The sequence below is a fragment of the Schistocerca americana genome, chromosome 7 (genome assembly GCF_021461395.2).
Source record: "Schistocerca americana isolate TAMUIC-IGC-003095 chromosome 7, iqSchAmer2.1, whole genome shotgun sequence".
Taxonomy (NCBI): domain Eukaryota; kingdom Metazoa; phylum Arthropoda; class Insecta; order Orthoptera; family Acrididae; genus Schistocerca; species Schistocerca americana.
In genome coordinates this window covers 307015232-307027482 of record NC_060125.1, presented here as the reverse complement: position 1 = coordinate 307027482, position 12251 = coordinate 307015232, and positions in this window count along the sequence as shown.

Genomic DNA, 12251 nt, shown 5'->3' with positions numbered 1-12251 from the left:
CCAATTATTATATGTTTCAACAATACTCACACAATCACCCGATCCTATTCCCTGCATCATTTTGGAAAAAATGTTGATTTGTTATTAATCTATCATTTCAAAAAATGTAGTCATCTGCAACGACGATGTCAATATGTCGTTCCTGTTTTGTTCTCAACGAAGTGCATAAGTTAATAACTACCACTGATGTATATATTTAAGTGGAACTAACTGCTTTTTACCTTGCTAACTTCGCTTGTAATGAATTCTATCTTTAACGTCCATAACTTTCAATAATAATGTCAGATTAAGTTTGTTAAACATGTTCGCTACAAAGCTACTTACTAATGACTTCTGCTTGTATCCATCTTGTTTTTCAAGTAACATCACAATAACTAAATTAAAGGTTGTATTAAGGTATTTCAGCTCATAACAGAAGAAGTAGAAAGAATTTGTCGCCTTAGAACCGGCTGCTGTCATATTTTATATTTCGTATTTTTTCCAGAGGAACATACTGACGTTAAGTTGGCTGTTGCTCTCAGCCCGACTCTGAATAGTCACTGCTTGTTTGGTGGATCTAAAGAAGTTATCAAGGTCGTAACATAGGTAGGCTATGAAGTGTATTGTTTGTGCGTGTTTCGTTGGAAAAGAAAGCTGAACCTGATATCTACTTAAAATATCTGAATGAAATATGCCGTTACATTTAACAATAGATTCAGTAGAGGCCTACGTGCGGTTATAAGTGGTCAACATTCCCATCAGTGACGGGTCCCCTTATAGTAACATGTTGTCAGTCCAAATGGGTCATTATAATCGGTTAAAATCTAAATTCGTGGTTTGCTGCGAGTGTAAAAATTTTGATACACTCAGCAGTCGAGTTCGCGTGGTGAAGCCACGCGAACAGACGCAGCTATCCACTCTAAAAGTAACAGAACTATACGTGTGTTTATAGGGGAGCATACACATGGTGCATACGTTACTTAATATTTCACTAGGAAAAAAAGAGGGTGATGTTTCAACCGGAAGGTAAATGCAGTATTATAATGAGATGAGAAAAGTAGACGAACTACAGTACTAGCTGGCGCCCCTCTTTGGTGAAAGCTCACCGGCTAAACTGGTGTGTGAGTGGGACGGAGAGTGTGTGAACGCCTGCTCGTACGTGTACGTGTGCGTGAGTGTTGTTTGCGCAAACAACGGCGCCACTACTAGTGCGCAATCACGGCGGCTACGGCAAATAACGCACTTCCGCGCCGCTCAAACAAGGCCACCATTGTGAGTGCTGCCTGTTTGACCGACTTCACTTGTTACCGACCAGACACTGCGCGCCGCAGCAGCGGGTCTGCCTTCGGTGATGGAGTAAGCAGCGCCGTACCTGCACGGGCACGAAACTGACAGAAGCAACGATGTTTATCGTTCGGTGCAACATAAGTATGGACGATATCTTTCCATTCCTTTTAAAAACGTAGTACGTAGTGGACGATTTTGAAAGAAGTTTTGTACACTACTGGCCACTAAAATTGCTACACCATGAAGATGGACGCGAAATTTAACCGACAGTAACAAGGTGCTGTGATATGCAAATGATTAGGTTTTCAGAGCATTCACACAAGGCTGGCGCCGGTGGCGAAACCTACAACGTGCTGACATGAGAAAAGTTAACAACCGATTTCTCATACACAAACAGCTGTTGACCGGCGTTGCCTGGAGAAACGTTGTTGTGATGCCTCGTGTAAGCAGGAGAAATGCGTACCATCACGTTTCCGACTTTGATAAAGGTCGGGTTGTAGCCTATCGTCATTGCGGGGTATCCTATCGCGACATTGCTGCTCGTGTTGGTCGAGATCCAATGACTGTTAGCAGAAAATGGAATCGGTGGGTTCAGCAGAGTAATACGGAACGCCGTGCTGGATCCCAACGGCCTTGAATCACTAGCAGTCGAGATGACAGGCATCTTAACCGCATATCTGTAACGAATCGTGCAGCCACGTCTCGATGCCTGAGTCAACAGATGGGGACGTTTGCAGGACAACAACCATCTGCACGAACAGTTCGAAGACGTTTGCAGCAGCATGGATTATCAGCTCGGAGACCATGGCTGCGGTTACCCTTGACGCTGCATCACAGACAGGAGCGCCTGCGATGGTGTACTCAACGACGAACCTGGGTACACGAATGGCAAAACATCATTATTTCGGATGAATCGAGGTTCTGTTTACAGCGTCATGATGGTCACGTCCGTGTTTGGCGACATCGCGGTGAACGCACATTGGAAGCGTGTTTTCGTCATCGCCATATTGGCGTATCACCCGGCGTGATGGTATGGGGTGCCATTGGTTACACACCTCGGTCACCTCTTGTTCGCATTGACGGCACTTTGAACAGTGGACGTTTTTCAGATGTGTTATGACCCGTGGCTCTACCCTTAATTCGATTCCTGCGAAACCCTACATTTCAGCATGATAATGCACGACCGCTTGTTGCAGGTCCTGTACATACCTTTCTGGATACAGCAAATGTTCGACTGCTGCCCTGGCCAGCACATTCTCCAGATCTCTGACCAATTGAAAACGTCTGGTCAATGGTGGCCGAACAACTGGCTCGTCACAATACACCAGTCACTACTCTTGATGAACTCCGGTATCGTGTTGAAGCTGCATGGGCAGCTGTACCTGTACACGCCATCCAAGCTCTGTTTGACACAATGCCCAGGCGTATCAAGACCGTTATTAAAGCGAGAGGTGGCTGTTCTGGGTACTGATTTCTCAGGATCTATGCACCCATATTGCGTTAAAAAGTAATCTCATGTCAGTTATAGTATAATATGTTTGTCCAATGAATACCCGTTTATCATCTGCATTTATTCTTGGTGTAGCAAATTTAATGGCCAGTAGTGTAATTATAGCACTACAGATCTAATGTATGTAAGCTGCCTGCGACAATATGAATTGCGTCATACTGTGGATGGACAAAGTATGGAAACACTAAAAAAAAAACATTTTACCATACCTAATAGGGTGTAGGAAACCCGTTGCATTCAAGACAATTTCCAGTCGTATCGGAATTGATACACACAGGTCTGAATGGTTTTGAAGGGAATCTTATACCATTCATTACTCCTGCAAAATAGTGGCAAATTCAGGTATCGGTGGTGGACGTGGATAGCGATCATACACTCTTCTCTCCAACGTATATCACAAAGACCCAATAACATTGAAGTCTGGTGACTGTGGTTGCAAGGAAGATGCGACAGTTCAACCTCCTGCTCACAAAACCAATCCTGGACGACGCAGGCCGTGTGGTCGTGGTACACAGCATCGTCATAAGGGAATAAACACTGTACCATGGGATGGACCCGGTCATCCAAAAGGTTCATATAATCCTTAGCAGTAATGCAACCTCGCAGAGTAACCATGTTTGTCATGGAATACTACTAAACCCCGCCCTGTTCCACTCTTCACACGTAAACTCTGCCAGAAGTAGCGAACAGTGTGAAACAAGGCTTATCCGACCAAACAACTTTTTTCCATAGTTCCGTAGTCGCTGTCTTACCGCTTTGGCATCGTGTTTTCCTGTTAGGGGCATTTCCATCACCGATGAGCGGTTTCGGAATTCCAGCACACTCTGCAATTCCCTATTTATGAAGCTGCCGTCTAATTGTCTTGGTGCTGACAGGATTCGCGAGTGCGACATTCGGTACTGCAGTGACTTTTGCAGCTGTCTTCCTCTTATTTTTCATCACAACCCTCTTCAGTGACTGTTCGTTACCATCACGCAACACACACTTTCGTTCCAGTGGTCACTACAGACTATGTACTAAAGTTTTCCGTATGTAGGTTTCTAGCTGCCAGCCGCGAATACATTCCTGCGCAAAACCTCTTCATTCCATTCATGCATCCTAGATCTTTAATTATATGTTCTCAGTACTATCTGAAGCTGATATTTTAACAGATGTCCTAAAGTCCGGTTCCTTCTCCTTGTCAGTGCTTTCGGTATGTTACTCTCTTCTCTGCGGAGAACACCTTCATTCTTTATCTTATCAGTCCACCTAATTTTCAACATTATTCTTTAGCACCACGCCTCAAACACTTCCATTGTGCTCCAAACGCATATTCTCAGAAATATCTCCCTAAAATTAAGTCCTGTGTGTGGCACCAGTAGGAATGACGTCTGGCTGTACCAGTCTCATTTTTGTGTCGTCCTTGCTTCATCCGTCATAGTTAGTTTTGTTTCCAACTTAGCAGAATTCCTTAACGTCGTGTAATTCGTGATCTTCAATTCTGACGTAATGTTTCTCGCTCTAGTCGTTTCTACTAAATATCATTGCCTTCGTCTTCTTCTGGTTTACTTTCACTCCACATTCTGCGCTCTTTAAACTGTTTATTGCATCCAACAGATCCTGTCATTTTTGCCTCACTTTTACTGAGGATAGCATGTCATCAGCGATTATTGTCATGGATATTTTCTAAAATCCCTTCTCCAAAGAAGACGAAGTAAATATACCAGAATTGGAATCAAGAACTACTGCATAAAATACAAGTAAATAACGTAGAAGTAGATATCGTCGGTGTATCAATGCAGCTTAAATCACTTAATAAAGGCAAGTCTTCCATTCCAGACTCTATAACAATTAGATTCCGTTCGGAGTATTGTGACAGGGTAGCTCGGTACTTAACGATCATATAAAACCGCTAGGTCAACAAAAAATCCGTACCTAAAGACTGGAAAATAGCATAGCTAACACCAATATTCTTGAAAGGAAGTAGGAGTAATCCGTTGAATTCCAAACCCTCATCACTGATGTCGATTTACAGTAGGATTTTGGAATGTACTGTGTGCACACATCATGAATTATCTCCATGAAAATGGTATGTTGACACACTGTCAGCACAGGTTCAGAAGATGTCGTTGTTGTGAAACACATCTAGCTCTTTATTCTCAGTAAGTAATGAATGATCTCGACAGGGTATCTCTAATTGATTGAATGTTTCTAGATTTCTAAACGCTTTTGATATGGTTCCTCACAACCAACTTCTTATCAAACTGCACGACTTCGCAGTATCGTCTCGGTTCTGAGACTGATTCTTGATTTGCTGTAGGAAAGATAATAGTTAGTAGTAACTGTCAGAAATTTATCGAATGAAACAAAACCGATATCTGATTGGAACCAAGGAAGTGATACAGGTCCTCTGCTGTTCGTAATCTATATAAACGATTTAGGAGACAATGTGAGAAACCATCCGATATTGCTAGGAGATGATGCTGCCATTTACCGTCTAATAGTGATCGGAAGGTCAAAACTAACCCTAAAATGATTTAGATAGTATATTCGTATAGTGCGAAAATTGAGAATTAACACTAAATAACGAGAAATGTGAGGTCATTCACACGATTACTAAAAGGAATCCTTAAATTTCTGGTACATGATAAATTACGCAATCTATAGGCTTTCAATGCAACTGCATACCTAGGAATCACAATGACGAACAACTTAAATTGGACGATCACGTGGGTAATGTGGGGAAGTTTCCTGCTCGCTGTTCGAGAGTGGAACGGTAGGAAAATAGTGTGAAAGTGGTTCTATAAACCGTCTGCAGGCACTTAAGTGTGAATTGCGTGGTAATCACGTAGACGTAGCCGGCCACAGTGGCCGAGCGGTTCTAGGCGCTTCAGTCTGGAACCGCGCGACCGCTACGGTCGCAGGTTCGAATCCTGCCTCGGGCATGGATGTTTGTGATATCCTTAGGTTAGTTAGGTTTAAGTAGTTCTAAGTTCTAGGGGACTGATGACCTGAGATGTTAAGTCCCATAGTGCTCAGAGCCACGTAGACGTAGATCCTGGCACCCTGGAAAGTAATTCGACACCTGAACCTTTATTTTATTTCCGTCATTGCTTCTTCGATGTGTGGATTGAACAGTAGGGGTGAAATGTTGCATTCCTGCCTTACACCCTTTTCTTGGTTTTCCAGTCTTATTGTTCCCTATTAGTTCTTGTACATTTTGTATATTGCCAGTCTTTCGCTATAACTTACTCCTTTACTTTTCAGAAATTCTAACGTCTTGCAACATTTTATACTGCCGAATGCTTTTTCTATGCCGACGTAACGCATGAGCGTGTCTTGCGTTTTTCTCAGCCTTGCTTCCAATGTCAAGGGCAATCTATGGACTGCCTCTGTGGTCCCTTTACCCTTCCTAAAGCAAGGCTTGGCTACCATAAGTATTTGTTCTCAAGCGTGCCCTTCTCTCTGAGTTACCATAGCATTCTGCAACAACCGTGGTGCAAAACACCTTCTTGCACTTTCATGGTGAGCTGCTTCTTCCTCTATGGCAGTACCGGTGCTAGAAGGGAATAGATGCTACTCTACCCCTCAAGGTAATACCGTCATGATAGAATCAGACTGCTCCTGTGAAATGTTACTTTACTTGGATTTACTATTGTTATTATTATTATTATTATCAAATAAATTTCCCCTTAAGGAGAGCGCTGAAACACAATCAATTGTAATGGCATTTATTTCTGTCTCGTGCGTTTTTCTTCCTAAGAACCGGTCATATATTCACTGTTGTTCTTCTTTCTCTCTTCTGTCCACTTCTTTGCTGTTTTCTTCTCTTTGGGTGTTTCTGTTTCCAGACTTTTTTCTCTGTATTTCCTCTTGTCTGTCACGTCTTCTGAGGAGGTGTTCAGTTTCTTGACGTCTTCCATGGTTTCCTTTACCCATCTGCTTTTCACTATATTGGTTGTCACTACATAAAACATTTTCTTGGTCAGTATATGTCCGTAGAACTGGGCCCTTCTCTTCCTAATGTATTTTTAATCGACTCTGTCTGTTCATACAGTCCTTTTGTCGGTCTCTTTATCCAGATTCCCTCTTTCTTAACCAGCCGATAAAAATGGTTCAAATGGCTCTGACCACTATGGGACTTAACATCTGAGGTCATCAGTCCCCTAGAACTTAGAACTACTTAAATCTAACTAACGTATGGACATCACACACATCCATGCCCGAGGCAGGAATCGAACCTGCGACCGTAGCGGTCGCGCGGTTCCAGACTGAAACGCCTAGAACCGCTCGGCCCCTTCAGCCGGTGAACCAGCCCATAAATCTTCCTCAAGATTTTCCTATCTTGTTTCTCCATCTCTTTCATTTTCTTTCTTCCCTTGATTACTGTTGTTTGAGGCATACAAGGCCTCTGGTAAGACTATTATAGAATAGTGTCTTAACTTGGCACTGATCGAAATGGCTCCACCATAAGTCTGCATATTTTTGTTGTTCTGTGATCCTTTACTCATTAGATGTCAAGTTCAGCCCTGATTTCTATATAAATTCTCCCAGGTATTTGAAAGTTACTACTTGTGCTATTTTCCCATACTTCGTTACTAGGGTGTGTCTGTGTATGGATTTTCTGTCCCTGTACTGCCATTTTTCATACGAAATTTGTAGTCGTGTTTTGGCTGAGATTCCGCATAGGTCTCTAGAGCTTCTCTGGCTTCTTTTCTGTTACTTGTTATGATGGCATGTCGTCACCAAAGGCCAGACATTTCATGCTGAAGGTCCTGCCCTTGTATATCTCCATCTTTAGCCCAATGACACCTTTGACCCATGTCCTGATTATTTTCTCCAAAACCGGGTTAAATAGAATGATTCCGAGATCTCCCCCATAAACTTCATTTTGGACGTTCTATTTGCTAATGTTTCCTGGATTAACTTAATCATATTGTCGTCCACTTTCATTTCTTACGGTATGTTGAAGAGTGTTTCTCTATGGAGTCGTAAGCCTTCTTGAAGACGGCGAAGATTATTGCCATGTTCTTGGACTGTCCTGTTGCCAATATTGTCCTCAGGCGCCAGATCTGCTCATTACATGATTTTCCCTTTCCGAATTTCCAATTTGTGGATCTTTCTCAGGCTCTAGCCGATTTAACAGGGCTCTGAAAGAATTTAGTATGTCAGAAGTAATAGTGAAATTTCTGTGTGGTTAGTAGGGTCTCCTTTCTTGTTAGGGGGGTGGGGGGGTGGGGGAAGGGATGTATTTTCTAGTAGTTTTTCTGTTTACCATTGGTTTCTGATGATTCTGTGTTTTCGCGATCCAATTTCCGGATTTCCGAAATCAGCCAATCTTCTCCAAGTCCTCTGTGAGTTTTCATTGATATTATTGTTTTCACGATCTCCTCGTGTGTTGGCGGTTTGCAATCGACGTTAGGTTGCGGCCTCTCGAACTCAAAAATCTTCATGCGTTTATCACTGTTAATAATATGTTGAAGTATTCTGCCAGTATTTCACAGTTTTTTTCGGGTTTGTATGGAGTGTTCCATCTTGTCTTTTGAAGCATAAGCTCGGTGGCTCTCCTCTCGTATTTTCTCTGATTGTTCTGTAGATATTTCAGGTGTTATTTTTGTGGAAGCTCTCGTCTATCTCTTTCAATCCATTGTTTTTGTAACCTCTTTTCCCTCTATAGATTATTTTGGAAGTTATCTTCTGTATCTCCTTGAATTCTTCCCATTTTGCGGATGTTCTGTTAGTGGTAAATTTTTTCCCGGATTTTATTCTGTCTTCTATGGCTCCATCATATTTCATGTGCCACCCTTTGTGTTTCCTATTCTCGGTGGTTGCCCCAATTTTATCAGTTCCTCCATTTTTTCTGACAGTTCTGACCAGTCGTTACTGTCGATTTCGTTTTCTGTTATTTGTTTCTTATTTTGTTGTAGAAACTTTCTGTCTCTTCTGGAAGTTCTGTTAATTCTCTCGATTAGTCTATCGATTATAAATTTCGCTTTCATTTGAACCAGCTGATGATCGGATTCGAACCATTCTTATCTTCTTCTTACATTCATATTTTCTCTGGTTTTATCGTGGATATTGCTATGTGCTCCATCTGAAATTTTGCTAGGTCGTTCTTGAGGGTTTTCTAGTTTGAAGTTTCTTGTGTGGTTTCTGGAACTGTGTTGACATCATTTTCAGGTCTAAATTCCTACAGAAACTTGTCAGGTTCTCTCCAGTCTTGTTTTCCTTCTTTTGGATCGTGTGTTTTCCGATTGTATCTTCGAATTTTTTCCCAGCCTATTTGAGTATTACAGTCCCCTAGTAACACATTCATTTGCTTCATGGCGATTTTGTTGAAAAATGAGGCGCTAGGCATGGAACCGGCAGTGGTGGAGCTGACATATTAACACTGTGTACACATTAAAATCTCCCTCAGAGTCAAATTACCCACGTCCAATGATTGATTTCTAGTAATCATATCGATATTTTGCATGTCATGATAGCCGCTCATTTAAACATAATATCGCATGATAATTAGTTAGAGGTCATGTTACATCATCCAATACATATCGTACAGTTCTCATTTTGGCACAGATGCCGTAGTCGAAAATCCATTGCAGGTATTAACGACTAAAAATCACTTACTGCACGAATAGTTTCAAATTAAATGCGAATATGCGTCGTCTTTTACATTCGTACACACGCACCTACCGTAAATTACTTAGTACTCCGATTAAAAAACTTTTATCTCAGCACTCTGCCCCATGTTAAAGCTAGATAGCCAAATTCTACAAGCCTACCCCACCTGCGTCGGGAGTTATATTAGTAAGCTTCACATTGTTATGGCACGTCAGGTAACTTTTATTATTTTGCTACATCACATTCGAAGTGACAAAGATACATGACACTACTTTTCAGCTTTGTCACCAAGTCTCTTTAAACAACGGTTGACATGCTCTACCAACCGTTCAATTCCTCGACAACAGAAATCCGTTCTTCGATTATGGAACCATTCGTGAATAACTGTGTTAACTTTCTTAAGATCGGAAAAAACTGCGATTTCGTCGAATAAGTTCCTCAATTGCCTGGGCACTGTCGACTTTGGTCGATGTGTGTCCCTTCTTTGCGACCAGCAGTACTTACGTCTTGTGCAGTCTTGGTCAAATTGTTGGCACAATTTCACTTCGGCTGGACGCGCTATTACAAATCGCCCAGAATTTCGCTATGAATCGGTGAGCAATTTTTCCTGTGCACTTTAACTCTTGAGTATGTTTCCAGCTGTCGCGCCATTTCAGTCCTACATTGTAATGCATCTGTTATGTGTACTGCAGGAGAACCGTGTCAACACGAATTCCAGAACATGTACTGTTTTCTGACAAATCGCCACTCTAGTTGCACAACTTTGTTACCGGCAGACGACGTGCGTAACATGCTTTCTTAAAGCCTCTCGCAGAATACTTCTCCTCGACAACCCGTGCCCAAGCGAGCACAAACGAACAAAAACCTCGCCACCAGCGAACTTTTGACAGCAGCGTACGATTATACACAAGTAACACACTTTGAAAGTTGTTTGTTACATTTGGCAAATTCCGCATACAGTATTTGGTTAGTCGTATTTCATCTACTTTAGAGCAACATTTTCTGCTATCTCTAAACCCACTGCTGTATCTCCGTATGTCTACTGTGCCATCTGTGATGGTAGTCCTTTCTGTCAACGATATCTTTGAAACGGTGCTGCCTCTGTCAGCGAGGAGACGAGGCACTCAGACACTGAGAATGGTTTCTATGTTTCGACTGCATTTAAATCACTAACTAGTTTCTGTAACCTACATGCTTTTTTTAAAATGTATATTATGGACCCAGTTTTTAGTGCCACTGTATTGATATCACTGATATCACCACATATCTCATATCATCTTCATTGGTTTGTCCCGTGTAAAATCTTTGTACTCCCGAAATCAAACAAAAAAGTATAAAGTTAAATGAAATCCCCTACCTTTATACAATTTCATTTCTTTTATCAGTTTAATTAAATTATTTTTATTTATTTAGCGCATGGCAAGTACAAATCACGTATGAAAAATCTAAAAGTACATAATACACAAAACAGTTACAATATCACCAACAAACATCTAGGTTAGAAATATAATCGATTGCACTGTTAGTCGCATCCATGAAGTCCCTTGTTGGCCCAGGGTAGGCCCTCAGAGGGCATTCTACCACGATATGGTGAATTGTCTGCCTGTCAGCGCCGCAGTCGCACTGTGGTGATGGCACTATGCTCCATTTGTACAAGGAGTCCGCACAACGGCCGTGGCTCCTCCTGATCCCGTTAAGGGTACACCAGATTTTGCGGGGCAAATCAAAGCCCCGAGGTCTGTTAGATGTTCCCAATAAGGTGTTAACCTGAGGCGGTGTCTTTTCCTCCCATTCTTCTCTCCAGCGGTCCTCAAGAATAAAAGCGTTCTTTACCAGATCTTTGGCACTTGCGAGAGGGGGGTGTCTGGATTTCAATCTATTTTGCTCAATTCCATTACCCAGGGTGTGGATAGGAAGATCTGGGCTATTTTGGATTTTTCGACACTCCCTGACAAGTGCGTGTTCTCTGCGCAAATGTGGCGGCGAGATATGGCTCAATACAGGCAGCCATTGGACAGGAGTTGACCTGATCGTTCCAGAGATAATCCTCATCGTTTGGTTCAAGACTGCATCCACCTTCTTGATGTGAGCACTATTTAACCACATTGGGGAACAGTACTCTGCTGCAGAATAGACAAGTCCTAGTGCAGAGCTACGCAGAACGGAGGCAGTGGACCCCCAACTAGTGCCACAAAGCTTTTGGACAATGTTGTTTCTAGTTCTGACTTTTTCAGCAGTGTTTACAAGGTGTTGTTTATAGCTCAATGTTCTATCGAGTGTCACGCCCAGATACTTTGGTGTTCTATTATATGGAAGAATGCCGCCATCAAAGCGGATCTTGAGCTCTTTGTTTGCTAATTTGTTATTCAGGTGGAAACAAGTGGCCTCTGTTTTGGATGGACTGGGTTGGAGCCTCCAGTCACGGAAGTATTTTCCTAGAGTGGTCAAATCGCTGGATAGTGTGATCTCAGTTTCCTCCATCACTCGGTGTTGTGTGGCCAAGGCCCAGTCGTCCGCATATCCGAACATTTTGGGTCTCGTCCTAGGCATATCGGCTATATACATGCTGAAAAGCAGTGGAGCCAGTACTGAACCTTGGGGCAGGCCATTATTAAGTTTCATGAATTTACTTCTGTTGTTACCGATGACAACCTGGAATGGTCTATTGCAGAGCATTTCGTTGATAAGGTTAGCCGTTTTTAGACATGGCACGACGCGGAGGAGCTTATAAATCAGGCCCTGTCTCCAGACAGTGTCGAACGCCGCCGTCAGGTCAACAAATACCACTGATGTTTTTTGCTGTCTTTGGAAGCCCGCCTCGATGTAGGTTGTTAGAGCGAGGACCTGATCCGTGCAGCTTCTTTTCGGCCGGAAG